General features: G+C 38.0%; 1 long non-coding RNA gene across 1 annotated transcript in view; it reads right to left on the bottom strand.

The window, feature by feature from the left end:
* The window catches only part of LOC307188828, a 169,347-nt gene that overhangs the window by 55,436 nt on the left and 100,484 nt on the right, over positions 1 to 13,427 (bottom strand). Inside the window, exon 2 of the long non-coding RNA XR_013829073.1 lies at positions 8,166 to 8,228. This is a non-coding gene — a long non-coding RNA (uncharacterized lncRNA). The remainder of the gene's footprint in view (positions 1 to 8,165; positions 8,229 to 13,427) is intronic.

The following is a 13,427-nucleotide window of genomic DNA, read 5'->3' as shown; positions in this document are numbered from 1 at the left end:
GTGATTTCCATTTGCATGGAATATCTTTTTCCATCCCCTCAGTTTATAACACTACAAGTTTGGAAACTGCTAAAGTCCAGCAATAGGGGACTAGTGGCATGAACTCTGATGTATCCACACAGCACAGTCCTAGGAAGCTATAAAAAAGAGTGACCTGACCAAGATAGTGGTACCAAAAAGGTGAAGTCTCCAACATTTTTGGTTAAGTGATTAAAAACTAATAGAACTGTATTTATCATAAAGCTATAAATTGTGTAAGAAAAGGGAAAATATATGTATATATTCACACTTGTTTATGTATTTACCAAGAAATATTAAAAGAATACACACACACAAAAAATAAAATTACCACCTTTGAAGGAGAGGAAGGGACAGAGGTGGGAGTCCTCTCTTTGTATGTTATATATTTTTATATTATTTCGATTTTTGAACCCTATGAACATACATCTTCAAAAACAAAATTGCACATATATGTACCCATAATATATATGCACTATATATAATTTTAAATTCTAGATTCAAAATACTTCCCCTGAAAATCTAAATATCTGAGTAAGTTGCTTCATTGTCGTCTAGCATCTGACTCGTAAAAATCGAATGCATTTGGATTCTTGTTTCTTTGTAGGCCCTCTCTCTCTTTCCCTCTCTCTCTCTCTTTCTTTCTTTCTTCCTTTCTCTCTCCCTCCCTCTCTCTCTTCCCCCCTTCCCTCCCTCTCTTCCAGGAAGCTTGTAGAGTTTTTCTCTTTATTTTTTGCAATTAACAAAATTTCATCAAGATGGATGTGCTCAGCCTTTTGTGTGCTGTCCCAGTCTGAGTATGAATGAATATTTTACAAGCTCGGGGTGTTTTTTGATTCCTATTTATTTATTTTTACATTCTGGAAGATTCCCATGTCTTTATCACCTGCTTCACCAAAACACAATTCTGATATGTAAATATAGCTTAAATACGTGAAGGTTTCCCAAATGGGTTATCCATTGCTTGGAGAAAAGTTAAGAGATCTAAACAAAAGGGATTGTATCCACATTATGGAATTTATAGCCGAGATATATGTTCTTTTAAACTTCACACTCCCTACCATTCATCATCTCCTCCTCAAAACGTGAGGATCTCTTTCATTAAAAGGCAATAAAAATGTAGGAAAACCTCCTAAAAATAGCTCTGTTGTCTTTCTTTTGACTGGCTTTCACAACGATGTATAAACTAAGAATAGTGTAAGACAAATGCTTTCTCCTAAAACTTCACATTCAAAAATTTAACACATTTATCAAAAATAGGGGAAGATCGCTAAACCGGAATTTATATAAGCAAAGACAGTCACAAATTATCTATGGCACAGCAGCTCTTTTTCTAGCATTTTAGAGGCAATATGGGAAACATTTCATCTAATAACTTTTGTAGTTACAACAAAATTATTCCAGTTTTCTAAAAAAAATGAACGTGGTTGACTTCAGATTTCAGGCCAGAAAAAAAGTGGGGAGATAGCACTCTAACACTGAACTACCTTTGTGCTAGTTGTGTGAAGTCTATTAAACTTATGGAGCTAGTTTTCTGTTAGTAGATCACTGCTAGTTTTCTTTTAATAGATTTATTTGTTTGTTTGTTTTACTAGTATCATTCATGTAATTTTATGATTATCTTAGGTTCTTTCAGACTGACTTAATACTCTATAAATGAACAAACCACTGTATAACTGATCAACTTATTTTTATATGATATGAATTAATGTACTATACAGTACAATACCACATACTGTATTTTTAAAAAATTTTTATTGGAGTACAGTTACTTGACAATGTTGTGTTAGTTTCTGCTGTACAGCAAAGTGAATCAGCTCTGTGTATACATCTATCCCCTCTTTTTTGGATTTCCTTCCCATTTAGGTCACCACAGACCACTGAGCAGAGTTCCCTGTGCTAAACAGCAGGTTCTCATTAGTTATCTATTTTATATATAGTAGTGTGTATATGTCAGTTCCCATCTCCCAATCCATCCCACCACCCCCTCCTCCCTGCTCCCCATCGCCTACCCTCCACCCCCATATCCATACGTCAGTTCTCTACATCTGTGCCTCTATTTCTGCTACCATGTACTGTATTAATTACTCAATGTACTCTCCCCCTTCCAGGCTTATTAAGAAGCTCACAACCACGCATTTTCATTTGAAGGGATCTGACCCCAGATTCGTTTTTCCCATTTGGTCGAACAGAAGCTGGTTTGGCAGGCAACAGCATTCATCTGTATTAATTAACTGTTTTCTTCATCCGTGTGTAGGAGGGGAAATGCATTTAATCTACTTAGCGATTTTATTGAATGTCTGAGCCTAGTTTTTTTTTTTTTTTCTTTTTTGGCTGCACCCCAGGGCTTGTGGGATCTTATTTCCCTGACCAGGGATCAAACCCGGGCCCTCGGCAGTGAGATCATGGAGTCCTGAACACTGGACTGTCAGGGGATTTCCTTACTTTTTTATATTTACAACTTTGAAAAAATTTATTTTGTATCTTAGAAAGGGTGGGAGGTTAATGAATCAAAATCATAGTTTTGGTTTGTTTGTTTGTTTGCTTTCTACCCTGGAGTTATTTATCACCCTGTAGCCTAATTCTGCCTCTCTCTCTGGATCTCACTGGATTCTCCACCCCTCCCACCCCCTGGCCCTGACCCTGTCCTATCCAGATTACTCTGCTGTTCATCCCTCCAACTTACTGTGTGTGAACTGATGCTGTGAATTTTCCATCACTCACAATAAGTGAGTCCTCAGCCTGGAACGTGTTTCTCTTCTCTCCATTCATCTGTCCTCCCCCTCCTGCAAACCCTAGTTCCTTCTGCCCTGTGTCTTCAAGGCCTCTCTCAATCTCTTCTCTCTTTCCTTTAAATAATAATAACATGGACATTTATGAAGAGCTCACACCATCAGAGCTTGTAAAACTTTTCCACCAAGGTCTTCCTTTTATCAGAGAAGAATGAAAACTATTCCAAGGGTGGGTGGGAGTGGGGCATGTCTTATGTATTTCTTTAAAAATGTCATATTTGTTTTAAAATAGTGTTTTCAATTTATTCCCATGAGAATTGAGTGAAGGGGTGAGTCATCTGGACAACTCTCTGGGGAATGCAGCCCTATGGATGCACAGAAAGAATCAGAAAGAGGCCAGTCTGATAACTTAAGGTTCTTACCACAAAGCTCTCCATAAAATGAGTGAGATGTAAATTAGTACTACTTCCCCTGAAGTAGAAAAGGCCCATAATTTGAAAAAAAAAAAAAAGAAAAAAAGAAAAGAAATAAAAAGAACAAAAGGAAGGAAGGAAAGAAGGAAGGAAGGAGATTTTACGTGCAATTTCTCATGTAATCCTTGTAACACTTCTTTAAGTGAAGTATATTTAAAACCCTTCAATAGATTTTCATCATGCTTGGGTTAAAGTCTACACCTTTCAATGTGGTTTACGGTCCTCTGTAATCCACAGTCTGTCAAAATCCTTGTCTGCCTCTCTGCCCCCATCCCCATGCCCCCATCTCTGCACCTACCCCTTCACCACAGGCCTTCTGGTCATTTCTAACCCTCCAGGTCAACTACAGGCAGCACAGAACTTTGGTCTCCTTTCTGAGGACCAGTTCTTTTAGGGTTTGTTTTGTTAGCTGCATTCTCGTATCTCCCATTCAGAATACTTATCATAATTTTGACTCCTTGTTTGTTGTTTAATGAGGGCTGAGACCAAAGCTGTCTTAATCACCATTGTATCCCTGGAGCCTGGTCTATGGTAGACATTCAAACGTCACTGTAAAAATTAGGTAATATTCTGATACTTACTTTAAGGACAAGGTACTTGGAGCTTATAAGGTTGCAGTAACTCACCCAGGGTTGCACAGCTAATAGTAGCAGAGTCAGGGTCCAGCTCTTTCTGACTCTATTGCACGGAGAGTTTAATTACTACACTATAGAGTTAGAATTGCCACACCTTCATGGCCTGCTCAGCTTATGGTTCATCTCCTTTGCTGCCTTATAATAATTTCCACACCATTTCTGTCATAATTATACTGTTAAGTATTTTTTGATGCCCCACTTCTGCAACCAGAATGTCACCTCCTTTTTTCAAGGAGATAGGCCATGTTTCTTGTTATTGTTTAGAAATCTTTTTTTCTGTTTTACATATTGCTGAAATGGGCACCTGGGACATATTAATTACTCAGCAAAGATTTTACTGAATGATGTATAGGAAGAAACAATGTACTGTGCAGTGGAGCAAAAACATACACTTAGAGGATGGAAAAATGATTTTTAAAATATATGTTTATAATTATAAACACATATTAGTCATTGGTATATATTAGGATTATGAAAGAAGGGTAAACTCTTTGCTCTTCGTGAGTAAAATGTTGAACTATAATAGTAATGAGGGAGCTTTAATTTATTTAATTTTAGAATGTCAATCACCTAGAACACTGCCTGGCACATCATACGCATTCAATAAATATTTATTGAATATTGAATCAATGAACTTTAAGTACTTCATTCTAGACCTAGGCAGCTCAGGATTACCAGATATTTGAGGAAAGTCTAACATGAAAAAGGAAAACACTAAAGAAATAAACAAACACCAAACAGATGAAAGAAACCTGGAGGAAACAGATATAATGGAGGGCAGAGAAGAAAAGATTCTAAAAGTATATGTGGGTCTGTTTCCTAAAGCGGTATAAATGTTAGATTTTTAATCTTTTGTAATATGATATTACAAAGAAATTGCTTTTCTTCTGTTATTGTTCAGCTCAGTCATCTTCAGATATGCTTAATCCTTACTAGTCACTTGTGTTATTTCATTGTCTTCTGCTTTTTGGAGTTTTTTTCCCCCACTTTCCTTGGTATACCAATGTCTTTGTTGCTGGTTTCTAAGAACTCATTTATGACTAAAAATGTTAACCATTAGTCATGCAATGCAAACGAAATACCATATTTTATTGCCATCAATTTACTATGGTGTTTTGTTTTGGTTGTGTATTAAAAGATAATCATGTTGTGTTTAAAAAATAAAAATATAGGGACTTCTCTGGTGGCACAGTGGTTAAGAATCTGCCTGCCAGTGAAGGGGACACGGGTTCGAGCCCTGGTCCGGGAAGATCCCACATGCCGTGGAGCAGCTAAGCCCATGCGCCACAACTACTGAGCCTGTGCTCTAGAGCCCACAAGCCACAACTACTGAGCCTGTGTGCCTAGAACCCGTGCTCTGCAACAAGAGAAGCCACCGCAATGAGAAGCCCAAGCACCGCAATGAAGAGTAGCCCCTGCTCGCCGCAACTAGAGAAAGCCCGTGCGCAGCAACGAAGACCCAACTTAGCCAAAAAAAAAAAAAAATCCTCAGAGAGATAAGAGATCTAGAAGCCATAAAATTATACACATTATTCATATAATATATATGGTATAAATTTATACATATATACTATTATTTCCCTCATTTTACAGGTAAGAGAATTGAGATAAAGTCAGGTGAGGTAACCCAGGGTCAGGCTCTGAGTTGAGCAGGAAATCTGACTCCACTGCTCCTGCTGTGATCACGCTGTAGTACAGGCACTCAGATGTTCACACTCCATATTTACGCCTTTGTATGAGCCACACCCCTCCCTAAGTCTCTACCATCTTTTCCACCAACCCCAATTCGGCTCATTTCCCAGGACCCACTCTTCTCATAAACCTACCTCTGAGCACAGCTGTTCACACTGATTTCTTTATTCCTCAGACACTTATAATCTGTACCATTCATTTTATTACTGGGTCATATAATTGTTTTGTTCTCTAGTTGTTGGTTTTTTAATCTATAGCTCTGTCCTCCCCAACAAGAGCAAATCCCCAGGGATAGAAACTCCTCAGAAATCCTTATCAAAATGCTAAGTATGTAAGTGTCACTGTATAAAAATCTGCTGACTTGAGTCTAAGTAGAGCATTTACTGGATTAATATCATGGCTCCATATCTGGAACATTCCAGACTCATAAGATCTACTTGACAAGAGTGTCTCGTTACTTCAGATGCTGTGTAACTGATTTGTCACTATCACATGCTAGTCACGTCTGGCAGCAGTGGGGAAGAGTAAGTGCACACTCTGAAATAAAACAAGGGTGACCTGGATAAACAGGCATCGCTTTACAACTCATGTCTGTTTTGGGAAAAGAGAAGTGCTTCTCCATCACTCCAAGTTATTCAGTCTACAGATGGTTGGATGGTCTTTGATGGTTTTATGGCTTGACTTTACCTTTTCTCAGCTCTTCCTGGACCAGTGCTCTGTATGCTGTAAGCATACATCTCTCATTATTATTAGAGGTGACTGAACCTAGTCAAACGCAGATTTCTATTTGGGAATATATTAGAAAGATATTTTTCAGTCAGCCATTCAATGTAAACCTCTATTAAATACCCACTTTGGATTTAGCAGTATCCTAAAATCTGTAGTAAAATTGTGCAAGGAGCAAAAGACATAATTTCTGCCCTCAAGGTACGTACAGTTGAATTCATTTGTATTTTATATGCTTCAAGTGTGAGTTAGAACACTTGTCAGAAAATTAATGCAAAGCATCTTTGTTTCTTAAAATGACTTTTTGGGTAAGGTATAAAAACTGGCCACTGTACAAAGCCTATACCTAGTTTCTTCTTTTAAAAACTCATATATATGTGTATGTGTGGATATGTATGTGTGTATGTATGTATATTTGTGTGTATAAAGATAGAGAATTAGCTAACATATGAATAACTCAAGCGGATTTTTACAGAGCATTTATACATATTTATGCCTTTTGAAATACTGCCTAACACATGCATCTGAAAACCAGAGATGATTTGAGACAGTCATCTTGGCTCCTCTGGTAAATATTTTCTGATTTACAGTTTTCCGTTTAAGGAAGGATTGGGGCTGGGAAACTATACAGTGATCAAATGATTACCTAAAAATGTCAGTGAAGAATCAGATAACGTACTTCTAATTGGATAAGTCAATGCGATAGTGAAGGAACATCTTGCTCCTTAGGACTACCTAATTCTATGCATAATAAATCTTATATTTTAAATGTATTGCAAAGCATAAAGTACTTTCCCAAATATGATCTCATTTTGATTTTGGTCCAAACACATATAAATATATTTCTATTACATATGCATGTACTAGATTACACATTCATATCAAGATAAAACAGAATATACTCATATATTAACAGTTTCACTTGATGAAATATAACACACAGAAGCATTTATTTTTTGTCTGTTTATATATTTTGTTTTTCCCTTGGCATGAGAGTTTAAGGTATGATCATTTAGAGATTATCTTCACAACGTTTAACCCCCAAGGTTTTCTGGGTGTCCTTTATTCTTCAACTGAAAAGGACAATTCTTGGAAACATCTAGTTTTTTCTATGATATAAAACAGGCAGCCCCTTCTGTCTTGTCTAGAACGACACTGCCAGAACTAAATGCTGTGCCAACATTTAGTTTCGCTGATCACAAAGGGGAACAGCAAACAAAGGTGGACCCACAGTTAGCTGTACCCACACCTGGAAAACCCCTTCCAGGGCTCGCCCCACCGTGGGGAAACAGGGCCATCTTCAAGTCTACCTTTATAGTTATCGATAATCATGACCACTGGAAGACTGGGAGTCTAATCTTAAAAAGTGAAGACTGGGCTTCCCTGGTGTCGCAGTGGTTGAGAGTTCGCCTGCCGATGCAGGGGACACGGGTTCGTGCCCTGGTCCGGCAAGATCCCACATGCCGCAGAGCGGCTGGGCCCATGAGCCATGGCCGCTGACCTTGCGTGTCCGGAGCCTGTGCTCCGCAACGGGAGAGGCCACAGCAGTGAGAGGCCCGCGTACCGCAAAAAAAAAAAAAAAAAAAAAAAAGTGAAGACAACATCTAAGCTAAATTCACAAAATCACAGCTCTAATATGGAACATTAAAGGAATAAGCAATCACTGATAAAAACTAAAAGAAAAGATTTCCAGGCTGGAATAGAAGCGTACGCAAGCTGAGATTTTTAAAGCCAAACTTAGTATCTACCAACTGTTTAAAAGGAAACAGGAAGTGCAAATACCTCATAATTCTGAGCCTGTCCTACTGGTGAAAGAGACTTGGGATTTTGTGCACTACTGAAATGTTTTTAGCTTAGTTGTTAATACAGGTCTACAAAGCAAGACTCACCAACATTCTGTTTCTTCATAGCTTCTTGATATGTCACAGTACAAACGTCCGAGGAAAGTATACCTGGAAAGAGATGGACAACAGTGACAAATTTATTTTTGGAAATGACAGATTCTGTATGCTCTGTAGTCACTGAGAGAGCACGCAAATCTTTACAGAGGTGCTCTTTTCCTTTAGGAGTATGTGCTTATGAACTACAGTGAACATTCATCCTGAAATGACTGAAACGGAGAAAATATTAGGGAGTTGAAGTTTGTTTCCTCTTGTCTGTTGGATCCTTTTGGATCACTATTTAAGGGAGTCCAAGACCATCACAGAAAGCTAATAGCCTTTAGAACTCTCAGATCATACTGATATTACTGATGGAAGAGTTAAGCCAAATTGCATTCTCAAAATGGTTCTGGGAACACACCACTTCCAGTAATGGTCCTATCAGCCAGACCTAAAAGCAGAGGGAGCAGGGGATGCACTTAAAGGCAATTATCCATCAACATTGGAAAATACGGTTACTAGATTAAGAGAGTTGGGTTCTATGCAATATATCTTGATTGCAGCAAAGCAGTTGATACAACATTATTCAATTTACCAGCTAGATTAATGTAAATTGGTTTAGGCAGAAGTATAGTCAAATGAGCTACCAGCTATCCAGAGGGCCATAAATAATAGATAACAATAAACACATTTGTTTTACATGCTCCTAATTTAGTTATTTTCCCCCAGCGCTCTCCTTGAGTTCAGAACATGACAGTTATATAATATATGCCACCCTCCAGTTATCTTTTCTTAAGATCTTTTAGGAATCCCATCTGTTCCATAAAGTTGCAAGGACCAATTATACCATTTACCATCAACAACTCCCATTAGTCAGGGCTTCCTTCATTTATCCATATTCAGTTTTCAGCTTCCCCTTATATTTCTTTTTGATGTCTGGACTTTCTCTTAATGTAAAATGTCAAGAGCAGAAGTACAGGGCAGTGGAAATACCCTTTGCTTCCATACAAAAAAAGCTACTGACTGTGGCTTCTCTGGGGTGCTTTGGTGGAGATGACAATGACAGGAAAGTTCAGTATAGGCACTGCTTTTCTCAGCTAGGAGAATTTTCTATAACTTTCAGGCAGTGGAACTGGCACAGTTTCTAAAAATATTGAATCATTGTTTATTATATTAGAAGGAAGACAAAACCCTTGATTTTATCATTTAAACTACTGAAAGTAAAGTTTAAAAAAAATTGGGGGGTTGAAATATACAAAAAAGTGTGGTGATTCTCAACAGACATGTCTTCCATGGTGCATAAGGCAGGTAGGGGGAGAAACATAAGAATCCCAAGACAGTGGGAGGCGGGGGCAATTGTGGGGCTGGGAAGCTGAGGGTACCGCCCTCGCTGGAGGGGAAGCAAGAACATACTTATCTCCATCATATTCCCTCTTTCCATTCAATGCTGGTATCACACAATTGGCTGCCTTGGGAAAGTAATACGATGACATTCTTACATTTGTTTTAGAATGTTAGAACATTCATATTAGGGATTTACCAAATGTACTGTTTCTGCTTCCCTAAGTTCTCCGAAATGGTATATAATAAAAGATAGAGATTCCTGCCTCTTCTCTACCTGAGAGGGGAAAAGGCAAAATAATTGTGGCAGAAACCTTGAGAGAGAGGCACTACTGCCATTGAGTTTTAAATGTAGCTGAGAGTGGGTACAGCACAGTAGAAAAACTTTACTTCCTCACTACTTTTTTTCCTTCAAAGCTTTATTCATACAAATAAATAACTGATAACTAACTACTGATGTGATTTTAGGCAAATTACTTAATCCTGAACAGTTTCCTCATCTGTAATACATTCTTTTAATTGCTGTATCACTCTGAATATAATTTGGCCAGGTGGGCTGTGTGTGTGTTTATGTTCTAAATACTTTCCCCCCCTTTTGATTATAAAAATAAGCCATACTTATTATCTCAAAAATCTGAAAATATATAAAGTATACAAATAAAACTAATGGAAGTAATTCTGCTAATGTTCATACTTAGGTTACCTGTTTGTGTATATTATTGCCTTGATTTATGTTGATTTATTTTCATTGTTGCATTCTACTTTTATCATCTTTTTCTAACATTCAAACTTCCTTCCTTGGTTTCGTTTTCTAAAACAAATTATTTCATACTTTTACTCAGATTTCTTAGTTCTATAGTTCTGTTCTTAGTCTATAATCCCACTGGGACTACTCTCTCTTAGTTTTTATTTAAAGAGCTTCAATGTTTTAAATTTATTGATTAATCTTATCAATAATTCCCCCCTTTACCTTCATGGTTTTATCTTTGTCATCATTTCCTAGCCTTAAGAATTTAATTTTTCTTCTGGTTGGTTTTCTCTGTTTGCCTCTCCAGGTTCATTCTCTGCTATCCTCTGCCCCATTTTGTGCCCTGAGAGGAAGAAGATGGGGTGGTGGAGGAGAGAGTTCCCTTTTCACTTGGCCACACTGTTCCTTTCCCTGGGCTGACCCCCCCTCCGTGGAGGGTGACCTTCACGGGTTCAGGAGACAAAATTTTTAAGACACTCCTTCCCCTTTCAAGTCTAGAAGTGGTCGTGGTCCCCACTTTTCACCAATCCCTCTGGTTCTCTTCCCATTTCTCTGTCATTGACCCTTCTTTAAACGTCTTCCAGTTAAACACTTGTAGAATACTATTCATTTCATGTTGATGTGGTGATAGAAACAATCTTTATCCCATTAATCTTTTTAAAAATGTTAAAAGGTTTTGATTTTTTGCATTGTAGTTAAATTCTCTTATGCTAAATAGTGACTGCTTTAGACAATGTTAAATCTTCTCATTTTACCATACATTATTCTTATCTCACTTTTAATTAGCTATACGTTAACACATTTTAACTTTTTCTTCTCTGATATTGTGCTTTATGTTCAGGTTTTATAATGACCTACAAAAAGCATGAGTACAGAGAGTGACAGCAACAGAGAGACCTCACACTGCAAACAGGAGGCTGGAGGACCTCTCCCTTAGTTCTCCCTATAGCCTTTTATCCAGTTTCCTCAATTGATTTCTAATCCCTTTTATAATTATTTCCCTAAAAAAATACTAACCCTGAGATGCACAGGGACCTACATATTAAGTCTCCATAGGGCAATTTATTCTCTTTATACAAGTTCTATACTTTCTAACACTATGTATTTTCCATACTATGCAGTCTTTGTATTGAAACCGCCTATTTCCATATCTGTGGTCTCTGACATGTAGAACCAGTGGTTTTGGCAAAGTGTATCATTGTGTTACAAACAAGCACAGCCTGACATGAACCTTTATCCTCCAGGACTAGAGGGAGGATAAAGAACTGCCAGGATGCACTGAAGCTCAGGAGGCTGGCTGGAGAGGGAGTAGCACTCGACATTCCAAGATATGAAATCAGCTGCAGAACAAGCTGAGCCTGGAAGAGCTGAAAATGGCTCACGTAGGGATTATGGTTCTTCATCTGCTGATTCTGGCAAGACAAGGTGGAAGGCTGCTTCAGAAGGACTGGAAGTGGACTCTACTGCTCACAGTGAGAGGTCCGGCGGAGTCCTACACCGGCCAGCCGAGTCACGGGGAGAAAGGGTTAGAACCCTTCAGATAGCTGACTGAGGAAAGTAGAAAGAATCAAAGAGAAGCCACCCACAGCTGGACGGACCTGTCCTTCTTCAAGAACTCATTACTTCAAAAATTTTAAAAAGCACCTCCCTGGAGCTTATTAAAAGAAAGATGAGGCGATTGACTAAAGAAAGCAAGACGAGATATTTAAAGAATCTGCTTTGTATTTTTCAGTAAAGTCACTGAACAATAATGACTAGAAACAAAATAAGAAACGCAAGAAAAGACAATGTGTTGATAAAGGATTCTTTTGGTTCCAGCCAGCCAAAAACGGGGTTAATAGAGAGACAGAGAGAGATGCTGGGGCAGCTCAGTGATACCAGGTCTGGGACGGAACCGCGCAGGAAGAGGACCCCGTGAGCTCTGCCCAGGCTGCTTCTCTCTTAATTCTGCCCTCTGCCACCCCCCCGCCCCCACCCCGGTCCGTGCATCAGTTTCATTCTGCTCTCTCAGTGCAGGCAGACCAGGCCACGTGGCGTGGAAGGTGGCCAGAAGCACACACAGGGTTTACAGTTTAAAGGTCCGCCTACCCAGATAGAGCCTAACTGGTCTCTTGCCCTCAGGGAAAAGGGACTGATTTGCCCCACTTTTCATCTGGCGCAAACCAGCCAACTCCTAGTGCAACCTCTTTGAAGGAGTAGGCAATTCATGGAAAGGAACAGGCCTGTGATACAATAGAGCCCACGAAAGATTATCGTCATATGGTCCTAAGGAAGGACATATGAAAAGATAGCTGAATGAGATCGGGAGAGAACAGGAAGGAATTTCAGTTATGATCCAAAATACAGTTATGATCCAAGCTTGAGTTTACTCTGAATAAATCAGAATAGACAAAAGAAATAAAAAGTAAGCAAAAAGATTTAACAATTCTTTTTAAGTCTTTTAAAATAATTGTTTTACTTTGTTTTCAGAAGTCCTCCCTTGCTGGTTTTCCTTAGTTTTTACATATCAGAACCTTCTGAGTTGAACAATTAGTTTATTTATTTCAACTTTTTCTTGTTTACTATTCAGAATATTTCAGGCTGTTAAAATTTGCTTGTATGGATGGATTTGGCCTCATCTCATAAATATTTGAAAAAAAAATCCTCATTTGTTATTTGCTTAATATTATGTGATTTCAGATGAGGATATATTTAAAATTTCAAGATGTTTCTATTGAGAAATGCTTATTAATTCCTTGATATATTAAATTCTAGACAAAGACAGTGACCTGTACGAGATTCAGCTTTTCAGATTTAATTTTCATTGGGGTCTTAATATATCAGTTATATTTATTAATTCCAAGCATACAGCAGGTTTATAAGAGAAAGATCTAAATATGCATGTACTCTACCTTGTCTACTTATTCAAATTCTCTGAGCTTTGTTTTGGTTTTGTTTAGTTTTTCAGGGAGTGTTGGCCTTTTTTTTCTAAACTCATCAAAGGCTGAAAGAGCTCTTTAAAAGACCTCCGCGACAATTGTAATTCTATTTTTCTTTATAGAGTCTGATGTAGTTATTTGCCTCATAAAGATCTATGACTGTTAATTTTCATGATGAATATTATCTTTTAGAGTTATTATGAAGATTAAATAACACAATGCTCACAAAGCACTTATTCAGTAATTGGTATATAGCAAATGCTC

This window comes from Stenella coeruleoalba (genome assembly GCF_951394435.1).
Source record: "Stenella coeruleoalba genome assembly, chromosome: 7".
Classification (NCBI taxonomy): domain Eukaryota; kingdom Metazoa; phylum Chordata; class Mammalia; order Artiodactyla; family Delphinidae; genus Stenella; species Stenella coeruleoalba.
The sequence above is the reverse complement of the archived record's forward strand: the minus strand, read 5'-3'. Positions and strand labels throughout refer to the sequence as shown.